The sequence below is a fragment of the Pogona vitticeps genome, chromosome 3 (genome assembly GCF_051106095.1).
Source record: "Pogona vitticeps strain Pit_001003342236 chromosome 3, PviZW2.1, whole genome shotgun sequence".
Lineage (NCBI taxonomy): Eukaryota > Metazoa > Chordata > Lepidosauria > Squamata > Agamidae > Pogona > Pogona vitticeps.
Genome location: NC_135785.1, coordinates 24,103,218 through 24,123,632, shown reverse-complemented (window position 1 = coordinate 24,123,632; position 20,415 = coordinate 24,103,218). Strand labels below are relative to the sequence as shown.

The following is a 20,415-nucleotide window of genomic DNA, read 5'->3' as shown; positions in this document are numbered from 1 at the left end:
TAGCGATCGCTCTGTTGAGTGACGAAATCGCTTAGCGACGGACTTTTTGCCCTCCCAAAAGTGATCGCTTAGCAATGGTCCCTATGGGGAAAATTCACTTTGTGATGACCGTGGGGAAGCGATCATCGCAAAGCCCCCATTTTCGGCCAGCTGATCGGCGGTTTCAAAATGGCTGCCGGAGAAACAAAATGGACGCCCGCTGTTTTGCCTCACTTAAGAGGCAGCAAAAATGGTGGCGCTATGGAGGATTTTCGCTGAAAGGTAAGTTTTTGAGCCCATAGGAACGCATTAAACACGTTTTAATGCGTTTCTATGGGCTTTTAAAAATCGCTTAGCGATGAAATCGCTTAGCGACGTTTTTTCCGGAACGGATTAATGTCGCTAAGCGAGGCACCACTGTAATAAAATGTAATTATGAAATGCCGGCGAGAGGAGAAAACTATTGAATTTTATTCACATTAATTCAACAACATTACAAGACATACAACAGCAAGTTTGACATGCTGGGTGATTGTTACAAAATGTATTAGGCTTTGCAAGGGCAAAATACAAAGGGAGGAAAAGATGCAAACCCGGAAGATGTACTTTGGTGTAAACTAAATCACATAGCATAAAGAGATAGCAAAAGAAAACGGGAGTACTCTATAGTTTGCACAGGAGGTAGGTAGCTAGAAGGATCTGCTTCCACACCCAACACCGAAACGTGGCTGTCTTCTTCAAGCTGTCTAGAAACTTTGTGATTTATTAATTTGGCATGTGCAATTTACTTACATGGTTTTATGTCATTTACTGTAATGTCATGGATACCCCTTGGATCTAGTGTAAGTCACCAGGTGGTTACTTGATGAATTTATATGTATTTTATCATTGTTTTCTCATGAGTGTGTTACAGAGGTGAATGGACATTGCCAAATCTGACCCACAAGGAGTTATTTAGGGGAGTATATTAATTGCTTAACCCCATCATAGTGGCCTCAATCAGTGTAACATAGCAAATACAGTATAGTGTCATTAGGACTCAGGAGACCAGGGTTCAAATCTCTGCTCAGCCAAACAAGCTCACTGCCACTAATAAGCCACTCTTTGAACATCTCACCTATGTCAAAAACCCTGTTTGGGTTGCCACAGTTTGGAAGTGACTTGATGGCACATAACAAGAATGAGGTCTTTTAAGCTCACAGGGAGAGGAGGTGAAAACCAGAAATAGCTTTTGGCCACTTCCACCTACTTCAGGTTACTGGGCTTGCCTCTCCTCCATATGGGTTGTTCACATCCTTATAGCATAGAGTACAAATGGACTTTATTATTCGTACTATTGCGGAAGTATCAGGGGTGCCAAGACAGGTACATTCCTTCAGGCTCCAGAGGACTTCTGCAGCTGGCCTACCCTGCCATAGATCTTGATTATCCTTCAAAGGGAGAGTGTCAGAATATAACAACTAAGGGCACACAACAGCTAGAACTGGTCCTACGGCCAGGTAAAGTGAAAAAAGAACTAGTGTGGTGGCCTTGCTCACTATGGCAGCAAAGAATTTCTTGTTGGTTAGAGAATTAAAGTTTGCAACCTAATTTCTGTGTGGGAATGCAGAATTGTAAGGGCCAAACTAGACAGAACTAGCGCCCATGAGAGCTTCCTTTGAAATGAGAAAAAAAACAGCTTCACTCTCAAGAAGTTGTCAGGCCACTGAGAAGGACAAATTAATATTTCACTGCCAACCGCCTCCCACATGTTGCTAAAGTTGTCCAGTTGTCCGGTTGTCCCAGCTGCTGTTTATATGACAAAACTGCGTTCACACAGTTAACACCAACATGTTTTGTTTAGCACTGAGAGTAAAACAGTGCAGGGATTGTGGGACAGGTACATCTTTATAGGGCAAAAGAAAACGTCCCAGGAATGTAAATCTTCATGGATGTCTGATTGTCACAGGATACAGTTTTCACACCTCCCATAGCTGCAAATTAGTTCATATTATTTTGTGATAGGTCACTGGGAGGTAAACATGGTCTTCATTTTCAGGTATGATCACACGGTCACAAAGGTCTGCTATAATCACATATTTGGAACTGTGATGTAACTTCGGCTTTTAATGCAATCCATAGCATACTGTACAGTCTGACCCTAGAAAGACTTGTGAAATTTTCCCAGTCAGGATGATGTCTAGGAGACAGAATGCTATTCAGGCAGTAAATGCTATTCAGGCACCACTGGTAATGGTGCGGCTAAAAATACTGTAAATAAATAAATAAAATTATTGTGGCTATCACTGATGCCACCCATCAGCTCACTGGTTAATAATGATGCTGAAAGATCATGCACTAGTTGCATCATAAAGCACAAATATTTCCCAATCAATGTATTCTCAAAGGCTTTCACGGCCGGGATCTGATGGTTGTTGTGGGTTTTATGGGTTATTTGGCCATGTTCTGAAGGTTGTTCTTCCTGACGTTTTGCCAGTCTCTGTGGCCGGCATCTTCAGAGGACTGGAGTAGGAACTCTGTCCATGCTCTGTTGCTGTTTGTTGGATAGTTGAGTATTTATAGCTGTGGGAACAGCTTTTGTTCTTTTCAGGAGATAATGTTATCAGCGTGTTTTTGTTGTGATAAGGGGGGGAGACTATCTGTCAATGTGATTGATGGGTGTCGTTAGCTGGTCTTTTTTGTGCGATGATCTCTGGTCCTTGTGGCTGGGTAGAGTTTGTTGACCTTTTGCAGGCTGTATTTTTCAGTATTGGGAGCCAGGCCGTGTTTAGTTTTAGGCCTTCTTCCTTTTTGTTGAAGTTCTGTTGATGTTTATGGATTTCAATGGCTTCCCTGTGCAGTCTAACATAATGATTGGTGGTACTGTCCAGTACTTCTGTATTTTGAAATAGAATTTCATGTCTAGCTTGTTTTAGGACATGTTCAGCTACTGCTGATTTCCCTGTTGTTTTTTATTTATTTATTTATTTTATTTTATTTAATGTAATTTAATTTATATGCCGCCCACTCTAACCAGAGGTCTCTGGGCGGGTTTTAGTCTGCAGTGACTCTCATGTTCTTTGATTCTGGTGTGAATGCTGCGTTTTGTGGTTCCATTGTATACCTGTCCACAACTGCAAGGTATCCGGTATACACCTGCAGTGGTGAGGGGATCCCTTTTGTCCTTTGCTGGCCGTAACATTTGTTGTATTTTTGTGGTGGGTCTGAATACTGTTTGTAGGTTGTATTTTTTCAAAAGTTCAAATGTCCTCTGAAGATGCCGTCCACAGAGACTAGCGAAATGTCAGGAAGAACAACCTTCAGAACACGGCCAAAGAACCTGAAAAACCCACAACAACCATTTCCCAATCAGTTTACTCTCGCTCACACACTGTTAAGGACAAAATGTGTAGCCAAATCTTTTCCCAAGGAATCCAGAAATACATTATCAGCTAAGGTTATCAGAATGAACTATCCAGAGCATCAACAGCACAATAAGAAATTTGCAAAATAAATTCACAGCATCTCTTTGTGGACAGCTATTTGGTTGAAATATCATCTGCAAGAAGCTTTAGAAAGAAGGAAATGGGAATGAAAGCCTCTTGCTGTTGTCTTTACAAGAACCATGTGTGAGTGGGTTCCTTATATCCCTGACAGCTGTTTGAAATTGTCCCCCCCCTTTAATGTTTGTTTATATTTCTAACACTTTCTTCCACTCTGTTCAATGTGTGACTTGTATTGCATTTTGGTTTTAATTTTATGACTTTATACGTAGGCTCCTTCCAACTCCATTTTTCTTATTATTCTAAATTAAATAGAATACTTCTGGCTAAAGTTGCTTCTACACTGTCAAACATTACTCATATATTGGTATGTCAGAACTTACAGTTATCTCCACCGAAAATGGCTGTATTGCAAAAGTGTGACTATGAGTACAACGGATGTTCGCTTTCTGCAGCAGCTTTTTTTTCCAGACTCAGCAATGATGTTCATGATGACCTACAGAGTTTCACTGTGACAGATCAATGATAGGCATTTTCACACCATCATTGTTCTTCTTTCAGAATTGTGCAGGATTGTAATTATTTTGCACATCAAATAGGGCTCACTCAAAAGTTTTCATGTGTGTTTGCCTTGAAAAGCAAGGATTTTAATGTCACACTTTGATAGCAGTTATTGAAGTTGCTATGATCAGAATAAAGTTAATTAACTAATTAACTTTCTTAGTTTCTATGAAATAAGGGAGCATTCACAGGCTGGTTTGGACATTGCTAGAAGGGAAACTGGCATAAAAGTGCTATTTTGGTGAAAAAATTGTAGATAGGGAAGAATCAAGATATTATAGCAGCAGAATTACTGGAGCTAGTTCAAAAAGTGATTGAATTATCATATGGAAAGTCCCAATAATAGGAAGTGTGCATTAAAGGAACACATTCACCTTTGCCTTGAATACCAGTAGCAATGGAAGATTCACTTCTTCAGAGATTGAATAATTACTTTATGAACTACAACTCCCAAAATTCCCCAGAAGCTAACTAGGGGATTCTGGGAGTTAAGAATCCAAAGAGAGTCTGAAAAGTTGGTTTCCCAAACTCTGCTCTTTCTGCCACCTGCCCAAGCTAATCTGAGGTATTTCTAAAATGTTTACTTGTTTTTCCTTCTAATTCTGTTTTGAATACCGTTTTAGAGTACTAATTCTCTCTGCTTTGCCATGACAGTAGAAGCCCAGCTCTTCCATTCTACTGCTGTCTCACATGGCTGCTATGGGGGGGGGGAACAAGTTTCTCATTCCTTTCCCCCTCAAGACGACTCCTAACTTCCTGCCTTCACATGTGATACAAACAGCTGGCCTTTTTGCCAATGTCAACGTAATATTCAGTTTTAGTCAGATTATATATCTGAGAAGTGGGGGAGGTGACCATGTTGTTTTTCACCTTAGGCAGCAAAATGCCATGCTCCTGCCTTCAAGTTGTACATCTGTATTGTCTGTCATTTCCCCCCACTAAAACTAAGTTGTGCATTTTTCCTTTCCAGTGCCTAGTCATTTGGACTGGAGGATACATGAAGTTTGAAACTCTGAAGTTAGAGCTCCAATATCTCCAAGTTTCATAGTACTAAAAAAGAAAGAGAGGAGAAGAGAGAAGAAGCTGAAATCACTGTCTTAACCACTCAAACAGAAACTTAACAGAGAAATATCTTGATCCTGTACTTCCACATGCAGAGTCCCATAATGTCTGACTGCGGTTTGAGACATTTTCTACAGATGCCAGATCATGGCAGGGAAGCAGACAGATTTATAAATTATAGTGTCTCTGTTAAAATATATGTGAGTGGAAACTACCAAGGCACAGATAATTAGTTAATTTTAAATAGACAAACTGGAATTTATACATGTGAGCATCCTTCATAACTGACTGTAATATGTCTGTCTGTCTGTCTGTCCGTACATATGTACGTACATACATACATACGTACGTACGTACGTACGTACGTACAGTGGTGCCTCGCTTAGCGGTGTTAATTTGTTCTGAAAAATCACTGCTAAGCAATTTCATCGCTAAGCAAAACATGGTTTCCCATTGAAATGCATTGAAAACTGGATAATCCGTTCCAATAGGAACGAATTGCCATCCTTAAGTGAAAATCGCCATAGGAAACATCGCTAAGCGAAAGGCGGTTCCCCAATTGAAATGCATTGAAACCTATTCAATGCATCTCAATGGGGGGAAAATACAACAACAAATTAAAAAAGAGTCAGAACAAAGTCAAATTTGGTTAACAAAGGGTTTATTAAATGCACTTTATGATTTCAAACATTTTAAACAGTAAACTTAAATTTTATAAATAACAGAAAAACATTTAAAAACAGCAAACATCAGGCTGTTTAAACCATCGTTAAGCAAAACAGGGGACCCAAATTTAATCGCTATGCGAAGCATGGTCCCAACCATCGCTAAGCAAAAATTGCCCATAGGGACCATCGCTAAACGAAGCGCAAAAATGCTCCAAAAAGTCATCGCTAAGCGATTTCGTAGCTAGAGCGCCCGTTAAGCCCATACGTGTGTGTGTGTGTGTGTGTGTGTGTGTGTGTGTGTGTGTGTGTGTGTGTGTGTGTGTGTGTGTGTGTGTGTGTGTGTGTGTGTGTGTGTGTGTGTGTGTGTGTGTGTGTGTGTGTGTGTGTGTGTGTGTGTATTGCATGAGACTGTGGCCTAAAAATGTATATGCACAAAATCCAAATTCAACATGAATTTCACCCACGTCAGTGCCTTTGGGCAAGTTCACATTTCCCTCAGTCCAGCTTGCTGCACAAAGTTGTCATATATACAAAATATCAGAGTCTGATTTCTTTTGATCTGTTATGTTGGTGGGCAACAAATGCAAGTGTGTTAAGGCTAGTCCAGTTTCTAGTGGTAAGATGTAATCCAGCGTTCCAGTGTTCAAATTGATAAACGACATAGCAGTCATGCAAGGAGTAGGCAGCAGCACAGACGTAGATCGTATCTGGGTCACAAGGGATTCCAAGAAGTGCTGGCTAGGCAACAAGAAGCGGCATCAGACATGGGTCAGCACTGCAGCTTGCTGAGAGAATAGAACATAGAGCTTACGGAGTGCTCCTTCTAGACCCCTGCTCTTTCTAATGAATTACAGTATCAAGTGTCTGACTTCAAAAATGCCATCTCTGTTTATGTTACAACTGCCTCCAACTTCTTCTTGGTACTAACCACTGGATACTAATACTGTACAGTTGAAGTGGCCTTCAGAAACAGACAGAAGAAACCTTAGAGTCTAGGGTTCAGAAAGCATGGTCTATTCTTTAAACATCTGAGTGCAGAGTTTCCTTCTCAGTGGCTAATAGCACAGCTAGATGGTCCTCCCTGTCAGGATTAGGGCTGCTGTGTAAGAGAGGGAACAGAGGAACAAGAAGACTGGTTCCAAATGAGCTTCTCAACTATGCATTTTACAAAAAAGGAAAATCCTGTTAGGATCCATAGCCATAGAGTAGTTTAGTCCTAAAAGTATGTGATGAAAAGTTCTTCTTCAAAGTGAACTCACAAGGTGATGTTAGGCAATCCGATATTGTTTCAGTCTCCTTCTCCACCAACAAATATTTCTAGAATATTGGGATGATCTTGAGCTACTCATATGTTCTCGATCTAACTTAACCTTGGAGGTTATTGTGAACTGAAATTTGTCTAGCTCTCTGGAGAAAGGGAGAGAATCTGATGCAACAACTGACAGAGACAAAAAGGGGGCCCATTCTGTGAAGGATGCTTTCTGCCAGACCTCCAACTATGTACAAGATATAGACTGGGAAAGAGAAGAGTTTGTGTGAGTTCTATAGACATGCTCATTTTGCTATTAAAAACGCTTCAAGAATGACCATGTTTGCAACCGAAGCCCATTCCCACGGAAGTACTCTGTAGGTTTGATTATGCTGAAACAGAATGGGAAGGTGGCTATTATGAAACTTTGTAAAACATCTTTAGACAGGACTTAAATGTCTCATGTTGGAGGTAAAGATGGATTGGCAAAGTCTCTGATCAGAATCTTACAGCCCACATCAAGATACAGTCGTCCATTGTTCCCTGTGTTGGCTCCGGCATAGGAAGCAAGGATCTGCCAGCTCTCAACATCAGATTTGCATCTCTGCACTCCAAAATATTAATTTGGTCCCTGCTGATGTTGCCTTTTTTCCCCCTTTTCCCTTTAAGGCTTTGGAACAGGAGCAAACCCCCAGGCCCTGACATTTCAATTTTATTTACAGACAGGGCAGCAACAAATTGTCAAGACCCATTGTTGTGGGCTCTGAAAGGAATTTCCCTAATGAATGAGCTGTGTTGTGTTGGTGATAAGACAAACCAATGTTTGGAAGGGCCGACTGCCAGGTAGGAGAGAAAGGCTGCCGGAGAGTGAAAGAAGAACCTGGTGACAGCGCATTCACATCGCCCCCGTGGGGCACAATATAGGCTTGGCCAAGGCACATGGTTTGCGAAGCGAAATGGGAAAGCAACTGTCAGCAGGCTGTGCTGTGTGAGGTTTCTATTGATGAAGCAATAGAAGGAAGGATGCAAACTCCATGACTGCTCTCCAAGGCTGGCAACAACAAACCCTTCTTCCACCCCAACAACAGGTTGATAATTTCCACAGAAGACATTTTATTTGCTCTATTTTCTGAAGGTCAAGCATCTTATAAGTTATGCCTAAAGCCAGCACTGAGGGGTTTAAATACATTTCCTCTCCCTTCCCTTCCTCAGGTTAGAAACTACCCAAGATGTAGTTTAATTATCCAGTACATGCTGTCTATTTTTCTAGAGAGTCTTTGTAAGCATTCAGGAAATATGAACTTTTTCATATGATTGTTTTATGCTTCCGATTTTCCTGAGCCAAACTTGCCTGACTTTTTAATAAAAACATGTATCCCATCTTCGTTCCCACAGTGGGTCTCCCTGCTCCACCTTTCAAAGCAGATACAGAATCGTATTTAAAAACTATCAATAAAATAATGAAAATAGAATTCCACTATCAGCAGGAAAACCTTAAAAACTCTATGGGAAATGATGCTGCACAAATACCAAAATAACAGGATTTCTGAACTAAGATTGAAGGAAGGTGTATTTAAGCAGCCCTCCGGGGCAAATATTTCAGGGTTTGGGTACCACAAGAGGAAAGGCGGTCTCCTATAGACACATTCTTTAAATCAAGGGTGGACAAAGCATGACCCAGAGACTGACATGTAACTCTTCCCAAGTGTTTTCTTGGCCTGCAGACTTCCTTTGAAATTATTATTTTATGTTTTATTTATTTAAAATATTTATATTCTGCCTTTCTCCTAAAAAGGAACTAGGGTGGCTTACATCATTAAAAAGAGACAGTGTTAAAAGTAAAAAAATGATACATTACAATATTTAAAAAGAATTAAACAAAATTATTATTTATACAATTATATTATTATATTAACTAAATTATTTATTAAAACTAGTAAATAAAATCAATACTAAAAACACATTTAAAAGCAACAAGGCACAACAATCCCATTTAAAAAAAATCTTCTTAGACAGACAGCCACTAAGGGAGAGCCTGCTTGAAGAGAAAGGTCTTTGTCTCCTTGCAGAAGGTCAAGATAGACCAGGCCAGCCTAGCCTCCTGTGGGAGGGAGTTCCACAGTTTCAGAGCAGCAACAGAGAAGGCCATCTCCTGTGTCCCCACCAAATGTACCTGGTGGAAAAAGGCCTCATGATCTTAAAACGGGCAGGCTCATCAAAGGAGATATAATCTTTAGGATAGCTTGGCCCCAAGCTTTTTAGGATTTTATGGTTTAAAAACAGCACTTTGAATTGTGGCCAGTAATGGACCGGCAGCCAGTGGAGGTGCTGTAGAGGGAAGAGGACCAAATTTGATGAAGTGGATGAATTACCATTCCTGGACACTTCCGTAAATGGTAAATCACATTTTAAACTGGTGTCAGAGCCTCCCTGTGTCATTTAACACCAAACTAAACCAACTTCTCAAAATCAGAAGTGGATTTGCAGCCATTACTCTTGCCTCTCTTCCTTTCCCAGGTAAAGGTAAAGGTTCCCCTTGACATTTTAGTCAGTCGTGTTCGACTCTAGGGGGCAGTGCTCATCCCCGTTTCCAAGCCGTAGAGCCAGCGTTTGTCTGAAGACAGTTTCCGTTGTCGCGTGGCCAGCGCGACCTAGACCCGGAACGCTGTTTACCTTCCCACCGTGGTGGTACCTATTTATCTACTCGCATTTATATGCTTTCGAACTGCTAGGTTGGCGAGGAGCTGGGACAAAGCAATGGGAGCTCACTCCGTCGTGTGCATTCAATCTTACGACTGCTAGTCTTCTGACCCTGCAGCACACAAAGGCTTCTGCGGTTTAGCCTGCAGTGCCACCACGTCCTCTCCCAACCCCCAGTGGCCTTCAGATGATCCCAGGGGCACAAAACGGTCCCTAGTGCCTGTTCAATTTGCCCATCCCTGCCTTAAAATAAAGGGAAAAGACACAGCTGCCTTCTTTTCCTGTCATATCCTCCCTTCATTTCTACACTGCCAAGAATTACAGAACTGCCTGTTTTGTGTAAAAACGTGGCCATAAGCCAATCTCCTCCAACTGGCAAAATACCCATTTGGCTTATTTTTTCTTATATTTTGTTTTCTTGGAAACTGTTTCGTGAAAGCAATGAGTAACCACTGTTCTAATGAAATTGTGAAACAATTGACTCCTATTGTTTTGTTTTCAGAGGAACTATACTTTTGCAGCTGCCTACTGCTTTGTTAGGAAATATGAGAGTTTTATGGGGCAATAGTATGGGTTATGCAGTTGGACAAATTACAATGACTACTTTTCTTTCTTTCTTTCTTTCTTTCTTTCTTTCTTTCTTTCTTTCTTTCTTTCTTAGTATGGATTATTTTGCATCCCTCTCTCAATGTTTGTGTGTAAAATAAAACACAAAGTGAAACATAAACCCATAAACATCAAAAGCAACATAAAACACAAAAACCCCAAATTAAAAACAGTTTTAAAAATTGTCTCTACGCTTGACAGGCTTCTTGGCTTAGTGTCTCTTGGCAACCCACCTAGCATATGAAAGGGTTCATGGGGCTAACCTACCTAGTAGCAGCAGTGCTCCTTCAATTAGCTTGATTTAATTTACCCTGTTGCCTCTCCATGTAGCATCACTCTAGAAAGTAATTTGATCAAAGGGGGTTCCAGATCAGGTGTTGATTGTGGGGCACCAGAAATAGTGACACCTCATTCAGAAACTCTGATGGTGCTGGAGTGGAGTGGGGAGCTAACCTGGATCAATGTCTGGTAGGTATCTGGTTCCTGACAGAATCTGCAGAGATGGCAAGGAAGATGAAGAAAGCTGAGGCTGGGAAACAGAACCATGGATAGCTCATGGTGGAGAAGGATCAAATTCTGACCAAAAAGCAGAAAGATGTGATGTTTCTCCAACAGAAATCCCACCACTGAGAAGGCCATACCTCTACTCACCACACCATCTTATTCACAGTAACAATATGCAGACTGAGACAATGACTCAAATTGACATACAGTGGGGTCTTGACTTAAGAACGGCTTGAGTTAAGAACATTTTGACTTAAGAACCGCTCTCATAGGAAAATATTGACTTGACTTACATACAGTACTTAGATTTGAGTTAAGAACTGAAAAAACCCATGTGGGAGGCAGGGAAAGTGCAAAATTTGAACTTTCAGTTAACTGTTGGCCAGTGAAAAGGGTGCCTGTCTGCTTCCTCACTCCTCCCAGCGTTTAGAGAGTGGATTGGGAGACAGTCTTCGGACTGCCTGGTACTGTCCTGCCTGGACTGTATTTTCCCTGCCTTCCCTGAACCTTTCTTGACCTAAGAAAAAAAGAAACAAAATATCCCCCTCTAGTGGTCGAAGGCAGAATAGCAGCTTCCCATTAGTTTCTATGGACGGAAAAGAACAGATACGGATCAAATGGTTTTCAATGCATTCCTATGGGAAATGCAGATTTGACCTGAGAACTTTTTGACTTGAGAACCGCCTTCCAGTATGGATTAAGTTCTCAAGTGAAGACCCCACTGTATGTTGAAGGGTGAGGAATTCTGGAAAAGTGCGAAAGGATAGAGATACATGTGTCATGCAGCCTGACCTGTTTCTCCTCAAGTAAGTCTGCTATTAAGATCTGACAGAGGTCTAATACCACCTTCTTGAAGAATGATTAAATTGCTAATTTAGTCCACTTGTGCGCAAGGAATAGGAAGAGATACCACCTTATTCCTTGCTTCTGGCAGCAAAATATCCTGGGTCCTGCTTATTTATATGGATGTTTTTCTTTGTAAAACAAAAAACCCCATGTATTTTAGCCCTTTGCCTATCCCCCTCAATTTGTACCTCACTGTAGAGCAAATGTGGTCTCTCTGTGAAGTACAGACTCCAGCTCCAGCATTTTCTATACACACAGTAGACCAAGCCACTTCACTGTCAAAACAATTGTGAGCCACAGCCTCTTGCTAACTACTGTTATCCCTTTGTATTAACTTTGAGCCTGGGAGAGTCTCCTAAAATGTGACAGTAAATGAGTGACTGAAACAAGCTGGACCAGCTGTTCTTGTTAGCTTCCAAACTCTGTGCCCAGAACTTTCTGGATTACAGCTGTCATCATCTAAAGATACCATAATGATGCTGAGTTGATAGGCAATGTAGTCAGGAACATATGGGGACCTAATATTTGGAACCACTGGTCCAAAAAAAAAAAATGCTACACTGGATCGATCTTTGGCCTAATCGAATATGGTGCTTCTTCTATAGAGAAATATCTACTGCTCTGCTCAGTTTTCTAAATCTGCTTTAGCAAACAGTAGCCTGTTTCTGCTGCAGCCCAAGCAACATTCCTAACTCTGGAAAGAGAGCAGAAAGGCTTGGCTTAGCCTCTTGCCAAGAACTCTCCCACCTTCCCCCATGGATTCAGACAAAGCCTCTAAAGCCAAGGCTTTGTCTGCTTTTCTGAGTTCCTTAGCAGCTTGTTGGCAACTCAGATGGCCCACAATAAAATCTTCCATGGCATCACTGTCTTCCCAGGAAATAACTGACCATAGCAAATGGAGGCTGAAAAATGCTCTCTTGCTAGTGAGATGACTATTACTGATATATCCACTTGTAAAAAAAATAGTATTAAACCTTTTCCTGCTGCATTGGACTGCACTGAGATGAAGAGGTTTACAGGGAAGCCACATCAAAGGATTTGTGAACCGCCTATTAAATTTCTGCGTCATTTGACCAAAAGTCAGGTTCAGGATTTCTTGCCATCAGTGGATGCTACTGTATAAGAGATGGGCTCATCTAGGATGTAAGGAACTAGGGCTTAGTGACAGAGTACAAGCTTTGCTTTTAGATGTCCCTGGGAAGTGAATCTAGGTAATGCAGGACTTAGACACCCGTGCAAGTATTTTAAACCACAGTTCCCAGCATTTCTCACCACTGTGCATGCTGGTGGAGGCATATGGTAACTGAAGGCCACCAACATCTGAAGGGCTGTAGTTTCACAATCCCTGAAGCTATGAATGAATAAAATTTACTGATCAAGTCAACAGTCCTCCACGTACAACTTACAAAAATAAAACAGGACAGAAGAGCATTAAAACACAATAGTAAAATCCATAAACTCAATAAATCTGTCTAATAAAAACAAAGTTATTTTAACTAGGTAAAAGTTCCCCTTGACATTTAATCCAGTTGTGTCCGACTCCAGGGCGCGGTGCTCATCCCCGTTTCCAAGCCATAGAGCCAGTGTTCATCTGAAGACAGTTTCTGTGGTCACATGGCCAGTGCAACTAGACATGGAACGCTGCTACCTTTCCACCGAGGTGGTACCTATTTATCTACTTGCATTTATACATGCTTTCAAACTGCTAGGTTGGCAGGAGCTGGGACAAATGACGGGAGCTCACTCCGTTGTGTGGATTCGATTTTACGACTGCTGGTCTTCTGACCTTGCAGCACAGAGGCTTCTGCAATTTAACCCACAGCGGCACCACATCCCAAGCTAGACAAAACATTCATTTGTATCTTCACAGCTCTTTGCAAATATTTAGCTACAGGTCCTTTAATAGATTCTCTTGTGTCAGACAGAGATAAAATTTTCACATGGTCTTTCTTTTTAAAAGGACATAAATTAGAACATTTGACATGAAGATCTCATTAAAAGTTATAGAACAGCAAAATACTTAATGTTTCAATCTCTTTTGAACCACATAATTATAACCTGTTGGAGTAGCGTGTTCTGATAAACCTCACATCTAGGAGAGCTGAAACACAACCATAAATGCCCTTGTGTACTTTGGCATGCTTGTTTTTGTTTGTATTTGACTTGAAAGACAAGAGAAGTTGAATAGATGCCAAATAACAGCCCTGAAGTTATAGGTTCCCTGAGCTAGGAAAGTTCTTCACTGACAGCTCTATATTTGATCCCAGCAGGCATCAGTGGATCGGCTGGCAAAATATGAGGATGCATGGTGTACCTGTGACTCAATGCTGTCTCCCTGGACAAGATCCTTACTCTTTAGCCATAATTCACTCCAAATACCCAACATATGTTTTTATTTAAAAATGAGATGTTATCTTGCTCTTGCACTTTAGTAATAGGAGTAGATGTATAATCAGAAGTGGCAGTTATTATTATTATTATTATTATTATTATTATTATTATTATTATTATTATTATTATTATTATTATTATTATTATTATTTTATTTTATTTTATTTTATTTTATTTTATTTTATTTTATTTCTATCCCGCCTATCTGGTCATACTAGACCACTCTAGGGGGCTTACAATTGGAGCAACAATAAAATTATTAAAAACATTACAAATAGACAAAAATGGAAATCAAAGAATATAAAAGAAAAATCGTCAGGGATTTATCTGTTGGGAAAGCCTGCCTATACAACAGTGTTTTCAATTGTTTCTTAAAAATGCCCAGTGAGGGAGCCGCGCGAATCTCAGGAGGTAAGTTGTTCCAGAGGCGAGGAGCCACCGCCGAGAAGGCCCGATTTCTGGTCTTTTCCTATGGTATGGTAAAGTATGGAGGACCTCTCTATCAACTTGAGTTGAAATGAGTTCCTACCTGAACAGTTCTTCAGATCCTTAGAGTTTGTTGGTTGTGCTGAGCAAAAATGGCTAGCCGTGTTTGATTGTTTCTTTCACGAATATTTACAGCTCCCACAGTGAAATACACTCACCTATTTTGAGTGATTTTTCTTACTCCATTGTAAAAAAGGGTGCAGAATGTGTATCCGAAAGTGGATATCGGTGAGAGAGACAAACTTGATCATGGAATCAAAGGGCTGGGTCCAGATTTAGGTGCTTGGGCCAGTGGAAGCAAACTTATTTTATGTCTTGCACTCTTCACACGGTAGGGCTACCATCCTCTCTGAAGATGCCGCCGCAGGGATAGATGGAACCTTGCTGCAGATCAGCAGTGGTCTGTTTTGGGGAAGGTTATGTAAAATTATGCAAAAGTTTTCTTACAAAGGTTTGCCTTTGCTGGGAAAACTAGGCAATGCCTCTTTGCTCCAGTTCAACCACATATTTCTGACTGGCTGCTGGTGGTGGGGAGAGTATTACAGGGGATACAATTAATGTAAAATTCATGTAGATATCCACATTCTGCACTGAACATGCCTGTATAACGTTGGAGGACTGGATATGAATTAGGATGGAAGTCTTTCATCAGATGCTGGTGGGCATTGAAACCAGTGGCACAGCAAAGGCTTCAAAACGTTTTACTTGGCCTCCATGACATCATCATGTAGATATATATGATTGGCTGCCCTATAAAATTGCAGCTTTCTGCAAAAGCAGAGTCTTTTAGAAGTTTAGTGCAATTTTGATGCTGACTTCATTGTGGGGAACCATCTGTTCATTTTAGGAAATGGTGCATTTCTTTTGTTCCTTCAAAAAAGCAGAAACGAAAGTTTGTCTGCTCTGTTTAAATTTCCTTCAGCATAACACAAAATCCCTCTAATGGCTAATAATGAATACATCCTTGCATCTCTGTGTGCTTGTGTGTTAATCTAGAAGATGAGATGGGATGTTTTACTCTTTCCAGCAGAAAGGGAATCTGCTGGTCTAGGCGACGTTCCTGAATCGTTGGACCACTTACTGTAATAATAAGTTTGTACTCCCATTGGTTATTTCTTGTTCTATTTGTGGCCAGTCTCATCAGAAACAGCTACTCTGCAGCTTCCTTCCTGTCTGCCTCACTTTTAAAACCAGCTCAAACCCAACCCCATACTTCTCAGTGAATCGTCGATATTATCCACAGGCTATATCATGCAAGGTGAATCCATCTGATTTGAAAGGAATGCTTTCAAATCACTGAAATCAAAGAGAAAGAGTCTCCGCCTTCTCCATTCAGAAAGATCTCCCAATCCTGGGGGAGACCTGGAAGGGATCCAATAGCTAGGAGGAAACAGGATAGTTCCATGCACATAAATCAGAATCCTTCATCTCTCGTGTCAAGGTGCATTCCTACTACAGATGGGCACAAAACAACCCCCCCCCAGTTCATGGTTCATTTCATGGTCAGTTTGGGGAATTGTGCTTTAATGAAGCAAAATGCTGAACTTTTTCATTGCTGGTGTTTTGTTTTACTTCATTCCTCCTCCACCCCCCACAAGAAAACTCCCCTTCATGGGCCCCAGCACCTACCTTACTCACTCCGGGCCTCCCCCCCCCCCCCCTTATTAGACATGATAGAACAGCAAAATTAGTGCACTGGTCATTATGCAAAAATATAACTGGGAACATCAGGTACAGAAGGTGTCAGAAAATAACAAAGTCAAGAGTTTCTGGGATTTCGGGATCCAAACTGATAGACACTTTGAACGTAACACATCAGACATAGTAGTAATAGAACATAGAAATGTCTGGATAATAGATGCTGCAATTCCAGGGGATGCCAGAGTTGAAAATAAAGAATTGGAAAAACTAACAAAATACAGAGACCTGGTAATCGAAACATCTCACCTCTGGAAGAAACACACTTCAGTGGTCCCTGTAGGCATTGGGGCTTTGGGAACAAAATCAAGAAATTTCACACAATATTACAAGCAGTTACAGATCTCAGAAATAGCATCATCAGAGTGACAAAAATGTCAATATTAGGAACAGCATACATATTGTGCTGATATTTAACAGATACTTAGGGTTTTGGTTAAAACTTGTATCTGTTATATATAATACCAGTCAATATATTTGTGAAGATTCTCAGTCATCCAGGTGAGGTTATCTGGAAGCTGAGTCATGGCAACTGGACATCTTTCCTATTAGGAGTCTCCTACCAGCTCTCCTCAGATGGAAGAAGCCATTACTCGACTTCCAGAATACCAGTCAATGTTTTTTTTGTTTTAATTTTGATTGACTGTGTCTGGTATTTTTGAATAATAATAATAAATCAGGGCAGGAGAGAGCCTTTTTCATGGTTACCTCAGCATGGTGGAATGTCTGGCTGTGGAATTATTTTTTTTGCAAAGGCTCTACTTTATTGGTCTTTTGAAGACAAACGCATTGCATTTCATCTATTACTGGAAAGCTGTTCAGCCTGATTTTGTATATAGTTATATTTTCAACTTGGGTCCTGAATATTCATTTCAATTGCATGTGCTCTTTCTCTCATTCCTGTTGTTATCTGGAGTAAACAGAAAGGCCAAATGCCCCTTCTGAAACACTCAAAACCACAGCGACTTCCTTTCATTCCTCTTTCTTTTCACAGCCAGGTCTTCATCTGAAAGTATTTTGTTGGCAGACCTGATGGAAACAAGCGAAAAGAGGGTCATTTGAGGATGACACTGGTTTCCCTCCTTTACTTCCATTCCAGCAGCAACAGTGCCAATAGCAGGCATGCTGTCTGGCTGCAGTGGCTGAGGCCCGCCTAGGAAGAGAGGAGCTCCCCTGGAGAAGAGCAAGGCTTCTCCCTCATAACAATGGCAAAGGAAAAGAAACTGAAGAGCTGAGCATCTCCTCATGGACCAGACTGCTAAATATCCACGACGTATACTTTACATGCATCCACTGTTTTTGGTTGCACCTGTCCAGCTTTCAACCACAGCATTCAGGAATTGCACATTCAGTGCCCAGATTCAGGTGTTTAAAATCTGACTTTGCAAGGGAATAGATAGATTAAGACACTGAGCCTCGATGGCCTTATAGGCCCCTTCCAACTTCATTATTCTGTGATTGTTTCCCTATTTCTACAGCCTGATTTTCTCGAGAGTGGCCTCTTACCCAAGCTGCTTTTCTCTCCTTTGGGTGAAGACAAGTTCCCTTCTTTTGTATTCAGGGCTATTCCAAAACCTAAGTGCTGTGCCAACTTTCGCCACAGGCCAAGGTGGCAAAGGCAGTAACATCTCTCTCCTTTCTGCACTGAGGACTGCACCCCCCTGTTTTTGAAGGCTAAAATTGTTTGGGACATCTGCCACAATTTGTGTACGTTCTGAACCAGTACAATTTGCCACAATATAAATAGGAAGCTGCTCTCCATGCAATATCCATCAAGCATTCATCATTCCTTCCGAAGGACTACAATGATGCAAGACAGAGATGAGTTTTGTGCAACCCACAGCAAGACCACCATGGGCCCTATTCCATTACAGTCTCCTCTCAGGCTGAGTAAACCAATTTCAGTTTTAATTTCGGCGTCAGCAGAAGGTAGACAGCTCAACTTTGTCAGCTATATTCTGTGGGGAAGTAGCAACAAAATAAATCAGGTTGTACATATTGCTACATTTTGATTATGCTCATTTTCTAATAATAGCTCCTGTGGAGTTTCTATAAGAAATGTTTTCCTGAAAACTAAACCAGAGCAATATGACCTTCCAATCTGATGTTAGTTCTATACTTGCAAAGTTCATATTTGTTTAAAAATGTTTATATTTAAAAAAGAGCAATTTTGCTTATTAATTTGCCTGGTCTGCTTTCACTCACTTTATTCATTGTCCCATACCATAAAAAGCTGGCCACATAAACGTGTTTCTCCTAATGTAATGACTAATATTTATGAAGTTATTTCAGGTCTCTAAGCTTTAGGTGATGAACTCGAGAGATATAAAATTGCAAAGCAATGTAATCTCTGCGGAATGAAAATTTTAAATCAGTGGCAGAGCCACATGCCCTTAAGGGAAATAAAATATTCGGTGATTCTGTCGCTGTGTTAGCATATTTTTCATTTTCTCCCTGTGCAGAAAATAAATATGAGAGTCTGTTTCACAAAGCAGCAAAGGAAGTAGTTGGCTTTAAGGTGGTTTGTGGATTGCTTGAGAATTATGTTACCATGAGTCCCTGCTTCCTTTCATGATTGCTTGAACTATCATACCTTGCTTAACTTTATAAGTAATTTCTTCTGCCAGCTTTTTATCCCTCCTGTATAACAACTGCTGGTTTTCATTGCAATAGGCAGCTAAGAAAAGTAATTGCCTCCTCTTTTCCAATTGAGTGCCAAATTTATCTTGCAACTTTAAGTGTGGCTTTCCTGAGATGTAGGACAGCACACTCACATAATTTACTGGTTTGGCCTTATGGTGTATCCTGTCCCCACTTCGCTGAAGATCACAGCAGATTACAATATTGTAATTAAAACCAAGAATATGCAAATTATTATAAAGGACTGTGATTTAAAAAAAATAGCTTTTGAAAAACTGCTCCACACACAGAAGTTTGCTTTGCCCCATAAACTGCTAGAAGAAACTAAACTTATTTTTAACACTGTTTACTGAGGGGGATAAAAGATAGTGACATATAGTGGCTAGTGGTGTTGGTATTATGGAAACGTTCAGACATGTTGGCTCTCTACATAGAGGTTATTAATTTGTGTGTATGAGTGGGTGTTACCATTATTGCATTTTCTGGGAAAGCCAGCAGAGTCAGAGGCTTACATCCTGTTACAGACAAGAAAAGAGTCTTGTTACTTAAACAGGAATCAAAAAACTTTGTCCATTAATTTTATCAAAGAGATACTGTATGAAGTTGTGTGTAAATGTCTACCTGATTGCCAAGCAGACCCATACAGGTATACTGGCCGGTCCAGAGATATGGTCAGGCTGTAGAACTGTGTCCTTCAGGGTTCCCACCTGTCAAATCAGATCAGCTGTTTGGAATACAAGCTTGGTACCCTTCTGTGAGAAGGGTTACTCTGAGCTGGCTGCCTGAGGTCATATCTCCCAGAACCTAGTAAGCAAGGGAGAAGGGTTATAGGCTAATGAAGGCCACCTGTGAGGGGAAGGGAGTAAGGCAGAGGCTAAGATAAATGAGGAAGACTATGAGGACTCAGGGGCTTCCTTCAGGGAAACAGAGAAAGAGAAGGAGATATTCACGATGGCTTTCACAGCCGGGATCTAATGGTTGTTCTGGGTTTTTCGGGCTCTTTGGCCATGTTCTGAAGGTTGTTCTTCCTAACGTTTCGCCAGTCTCTGTGGCTGGCATCTTCAGAGAGCACAGGTTGCTGTCCTCTGAAGATGCCAGCCACAGAGACTGGCAAAACATTAGGAAGAACAACCTTCAGAACATGGCCAAAGAGCCCGAAAAACCCAGAACAACCAAAGAGAAGGAGACTTTGACAGAGGAGGAGGAGATTTTGGGAAATGTTAGGAACTGTGGGAAGAAATGACCATTCCACCAAGAAGAAGAAGGAAAACTAGGTGTAGAATGATGTGCCTTCTGGACTTTAAAACATAGAAACAACTGAGAAGGAAAAAGAAGATATCAGCAAAAAGAATATCTTAATATGAGTCAAGGGGATTGAAGAATGTAGATCAAGGCACCTGCAAGGCTGCTGAAAATGTGTGAAATCAAAGATCCATTAAGTGAATTTGATAACAATGGGACACATTTATGCATTTTTGTTTAGACATTGAGTTCCATCATATTCAACAGAGTTGACTCTAAGAAAAATATTCATACGACTGCA

The 20,415-nt window shown here is 40.8% G+C and overlaps 1 long non-coding RNA gene across 1 annotated transcript; it reads right to left on the bottom strand.

The window, feature by feature from the left end:
• Positions 1 to 14,852: 14,852 nt before the first annotated feature.
• LOC144587788 (uncharacterized) lies at positions 14,853 to 19,665 on the bottom strand. The gene is made up of 2 exons (XR_013542932.1): positions 19,494 to 19,665; positions 14,853 to 17,261 (listed from the first exon to the last, which is right to left on the bottom strand). It is a non-coding gene; the product is annotated as an uncharacterized LOC144587788 (long non-coding RNA).
• Positions 19,666 to 20,415: the final 750 nt, after the last annotated feature.